Genomic DNA, 6000 nt, shown 5'->3' on the forward strand with positions numbered 1-6000 from the left:
TAAACGTTTGTTATATTAGAACACTGAGATTCGGAGATTAATTACTTACTGCAATGTAAACTATCCTCTCCTGGCTTATACACATCCCATATAGCATAAATTACTTTAAAATTGTTTTAAGTAGTTCACTGAAACAAGTTTCGGTGAGTAAATAAGCCATTTCAGAGGAACAAGTATGCTATTATCTCAAAGGTTCAGAATCTCCCTAACACTCCCATCTCACTTCTCTCTCCCACCCCATATTGGCTGCAAGATGGCTACAGCAAAGCATAGTAAAACTTTAAAAGACAATAAGTCAATTGGTTACTTAGCCAATTAATCATTCAGTAAGATTGTCTTAAGTGAATCAACTTTCAGCAAATTGACTTTCAATTACTTGGTTGGGCTTAGGGAATATCAGGCTCCTGCTAAAGGCTGGTAAGATACTTTTTGTGATGGAAACTATCAAATCATACCATAAAAGAAGCCTCCACTCCATCCATATAAGATGAAACCTGTCTCAATCACTCTGAATTTCTTGTTTTCTGAACATATTATCTTGCCTTTGTCCAAAAAGTCTGGTAACATCTCAAAATGCCCCAAAAGACCCTTTGGTCAGATGTTCTAAAAAGACAAGGCCAACTTCTGGAAGTTTGTTTGCAAGTTAAGTTGAGGCTGAGTTCAGAAGTTGGGACTCTTACTCTTCTATCCTCTTCAAACAAGTTTAGGCTAATCACTACATCTAGCTCTTGCCAAATGCCTTCTGGGGTAGAAGACTTCTGACTCAAAGAAAATTTTACTGATAATTAGCACTTAACACCTAATGAAATGTTGAGTAAAAAGACTTTAGGACATTCTACTGCCCAGTGGAAAGATGTTTGGCATTTTACTCTTCTGACCTCTACTTTCCCTTTCTGTCTTTAAATATGAAAGTTCTTTTAGTCATACAGAGACAAGATTTGATGTCTCTAACAAATAATGATGTTTTTCTTAGTAGCACCAAAACACTTTAGCAGCAGCTAAATAAATTTTCCTTCACAAAAAGGCAAACCTCCCCCACAATGCACATTTTGTAAATATTCCAGTGAAATCATATGGATATAGCAGATCTAGATGACATATGGTACCTAAATCTGGGGTCTCTCAGATGCCACATTCAAGGAGCACTTGAGTCCATGAGATCTGGTATTTACAGTTCTCATATGGCTCCTAACTTGACCCCACTTGTTTGAGAAAAACATCACTGGATCATATTAACAATTGTCAAATCAGCCCAGTTCTCTAGTAAACGGCCTCAGGAGCCAGTTTGTGAAGATTTATGATAGTTATCCTCACAAGCTTCTACCAATATAAGATTATAAACCTACAGCCATTAATTCATTTAACAGGTACTTACCATGTGGCTAATATGTGCTAGACACCAGTGTTGAGGTTATAAAAGAAGGCACAGTTACTATGAAATAATCCAGAAATTGCATGATTGCCTCCTTGACCTTGCACAATTAGGCCTGTTTACATATACCGTTTCTTGACAGCGAATAACACAATCTCTAAGGTTACTTCCCATAGTACACAGAATACTTTGGTTTGCCTGTCCTAAAAGAACCAGCTTTAAATGTCTCCCCTTTCATAAAGTGAACAAATCCTATGCTCACCATCTACACAGCCACCTTTGGTCCTGTGATGCTGTTAGCCTCCTCCTAAATAGGGCTTACAGAATAAGGAGCTAGTATAGGGGTAGGAGAGCCTCAAAACCTGGACAATAAGGGAAGCAGAGACTGAAGTTTGGGAAGTTTGATTCAGTGGAGGCAAATACTTACATTTGGTCTATGAGACCTTGCATGATCTGGTCCCGGGCAACATCCCCAGCTAATATTACCACACTCTCCTTTTCACTCATGGCAAACCAGTTACACTCCTTCATACTCAGAGCCTTTATACATGCCTTCCCTCTGCAGGAACATGTTTCACCCCTATTCACCTGCCTTTCACTTATTATGCAGCTCACTGGGAAGCCTTTCATAACCAAGCCACCTTCTCCTATCCCACATTAGGTCTCTGTATCCTATATTCTCATAATACCTTACATTTCTTTTTTAGTGTTAACACATTTTTATGTCCTTCCTTGATGCCAAATAAAGTGCCGCCTGGCAAACTCTAAGTACTCAAACATGTGTTGAATGAATCAGTGGACGAATGAAAGGATGGATGAACAAATGAAAGAACCATAAATCATTGGCCCTGTCTCTCCAGGATGCATCCCAAACTAAGAGGAACAGATGCAAGTAAATAGAACCTTTTAGGTAATAGGATCTGAAAGTGCTAAATTGTGTATGTAAATATGCATGTGTGTGTATGTGTGTGTGTGTGTGTGCACGTGCGCACGCACGCACGCTTGCACATTTGAGGGGCCAAGAAACAGGACTATAGGACTTTGGTTCAAAAAGCATTTGTAGTCATAGTCCTCACACCTGAAATACATGACCCTATGAAACCATAATGAAAACGGATTTCAGAGACAGCAGTATGCCAAGTGTTACATCTGCCTTGGGGGGCTGCGGCTCAATGTTAAGTGTTTGTTCCTCAGGAGTTCCTGTCAGGGTTTGGTCCTTTCAAGTTCCCCCTCACTATATCCAGCAGTCATTCACAATATGGTTGCCCAGAATTGTTTTTGCTTCAATCAAGCCCATTTGTTGTTTGTCCCCTTCCTGTTCTCTGATATGACCTACAATACAATCCAATAGCTCTCTTCCTTTTATAAATAAGGAAACTTGGTTAAAAGACAGAAAGTACAGAGGTGGGAGTGAAAGCTGTTTACTCTTGGGAATATAATTAAATTTCAGAGAAATAGTTTGCCTAATATTAAGTTATTTGCATATAGATGGGACAAAGGTGTTCCAGGAGACTCATCTTTACTTCTACTCCCTCCAATCTCAACCTCTTCCAGGGCAAAGTCACACAATACAGTAGGGACCCTTCCCAGTTAGCCCTCACTACCAGCTGTTAGGAACAAAACATACCAAGGCAAGAGGCTTCAAAATATTGCTTTTTGTCATATTAATAATATATAATTTTAACTCAAAGATTTACTACTTCTAAAAGAAAGATTATGAAACATTGTTTTTGTTTCCTCAGCTTAGGCAAGTGCTATTAGTGGTATTTTTGATTGGGCTGCCATGGAGCAATAATGAAATCATTTATAAAGCTATTCTGAAAAATTCTACAAGATATGTGGTAGCAGTACCTCTCCCAGTAAATTTTTTGATTACAGCAAGCCTTTTGTTGCTACAGAGAAAAATACAGTTTTTTTTTTCCTATAAACTTCAGCACAGTTATCAACCTGCCCCTCAGGTATCATCATGTTCCTCTAACAATATCCAAGATCCCTTTTCAGGAATATCACAGGACTAGCTACCATATCATGATAAGAGGAAGTTTTAGAAATCGCCAGTAAGTTCCCAACACTAGAAGTAGCAAGCAGGGGATCCAGATTTCAGGGACAAAGCCCAGGTCACAAATTGAGCACAAAAGGAAACAAGATAGATGGGGAAAAGAACCTTGACGTGTTTCAATGTCCTACCAAACCAAATGGGGCCAATTCCAGGATCTTAAGGGTCAAGTAAAGGCTAAATCTTCACATGAGCTGAAATATGTCCACAGCTAGACCAAAGGACAGAGCAGGGACATCAAAATGGGCAGTTAAATCTGCAACAGAGCCAGAGTGGGATATAGAGGAAAGAATCTAGGTCACCAGCCAGTTATGTGGAAAAAACTGCAGATTCAGGAAAAAATTCAAGTTGATAGGACCATTTGCTAACAATAAAAATATCTCGGTAACATTGCCTCAAATAGTCCAAAAGGATAGTCACATCCCTATCCAATTATTATTCAAAAGTTTGACAACTGAAAGGGCAAGAAAAAGATAAATTAGCTTTTTAATTTGGGCAATTTGAGTGAGAAAGTCCTCTGAACTTAGTCAGAAGACCTTAGTTCTAATTACGATTTTGCTACTTAACTAGCTTTGTGACACTGGGCAAGTCCCTCACCTCTTTAGACCTCAATTTTCCTCTGTATGAAATGGAGTGAATACTTGTAGACAGAAGATATCAAAGATATTTAGAATCAAAGAACTCTAAATTTTCCAACTCAAAATAATGATTGTATCACTCCCTAAAAAGTACTGTCGGCTCTGTCTTTAAAACAAGCCCCATAGCCATTCAGCATTTGTCATTCTCTTTCTGGAAGGTGACCTTCCAGAAGACCCCTTCTGCTGGTCTGGCAAGCTTGTCCTGAGCAAGTCTTTTTTAGGGCACAAAGAGGAAGAAAAGTGAACTTATGCATTACCAGATTGAACTTTAATCTTTTACTCAATTTGGTATTTTCTTATAAAAGGCCATCTGCCATACATGACAGTTGATGGGGCAGAGCAGTGTGCTGTGCCAGGCCCAGGAGTCAGAGACATGGGAGACCTGGATTATAGTCCCTGTTGTTAAATAAAATGCTAAATTACCTTGAGTAAGTCATTTTAACCTCTGCTTTTCATTTCCTCATCTATAATGTAATGATGATGATGATAATAGCAGCTACCATTTTCTGAATACCTACAATATAGTTTAGGTATACATGATCTCCAGCTCTTATTAAAAGGCATTGTCACTCTCATTTTTCAGAAGTGGAAATACCCCAAAAAGGTTCTCATTTTCCCAAGATTACTAAGAGTGGGATTCAAACCCAGGTCCCTCTGACTCCAAAGCACATGTTCCTTTTTCCCCCATTATTTCACATTGCCTCCCATTAAGGAAATAGGTTGGAGAATTTCTAAGATCCTTTCAAAGTCTGACATTCCAATATCATATGACCCCAACAGTTATGTAGCTAGGCTTACTTAATAAGTAACTAATTGTACAGTTCTCACAAGCCCTGCCCCTTTATTTTAGCATGACATTCTTAATCTTTCTTTTTAAAAAATTGTTCACGGTTTCATTGAAGACCTTGAACAAGTTAGCAAAATGAGCTCAAATACCTTTGCATCTTTCAAAAACCTTAGCCCTTTCATTGAATCAAGAGATACATGAAGCACTTGTTCTGGAACAGATTCCTGGCTTGAGAGAAATTTTCAACCACCCAGGGAACTGAGGCCACCACCATTATAAATGCCTTTTTTTTCAGTTGAGAACTTCTGGAGTATGGGACTGTCTCTGAGTGGAGGAAGGCTGAGATAAAAAGAAGCCCCTAACCTACATGCACACTCTTCTATAAAATTCCCCCAATAGAGACTCAAGGTCTTTGAAGAGTTTTTCAAGTCTTTTTAAGAGGTCTCTATTAAAATGGTAAAAACTATGGAAGGATAATACCTTAAATCTGGGGGTCAGTGAGAAGCAAAATTAGATGCTTTCCAGGCAAAAATATAAGCCTGCCATAGGGGTGGGAGTGAGAACATAGTGAAATTTCTGGTGGAGGTAAGGAAGAGTTCCTCCAGGAGTAAAAGCAGTGGGAAATGGGAAGGTATCAAAATTAGCTTGACTCACTTCTAGTTTTGCCGAGTGTGAATCCTGTTTATGGAAAGCAATGAGAAGCCTGACAAATGAGAAAGGGTGAACATAAAGCAGCATTTAAAATGGGAGAAACAATGGTCAGAAATCGGAGACTCATTAACTTTCAGACCTCAAAAACTGCTGGAACCAAAAAAATAGAAAAGCAATCAATTGGCAAATATTTTTGAGGTACACAGGGCAGTCTATCAACTTGACAATGAAGAATATAATGCCAGACAAACCTAATTTCTTTATGTGACAGATTGTCAAGCCCAGCAGCTTGGAGAAAATAACAAATGTAGTATGAATTTTGTGGGCCTTTCTTTTCATGAGGAAAATGAGGACCTGAATCAGCTTGCCAATAGCAGGACTCAAGGACTGAGCCAGAGCCAGATCCCAAGCACAGAGGCTGTAACTGTATGGTCACTTAAGGGCCTCCACAAATGGCATTTGTCATTTGAGATCTGTTACAATTATTCAGGATTTG

Source organism: Lemur catta, chromosome X (genome assembly GCF_020740605.2).
Source record: "Lemur catta isolate mLemCat1 chromosome X, mLemCat1.pri, whole genome shotgun sequence".
NCBI classification, from domain to species: Eukaryota; Metazoa; Chordata; class Mammalia; order Primates; family Lemuridae; genus Lemur; species Lemur catta.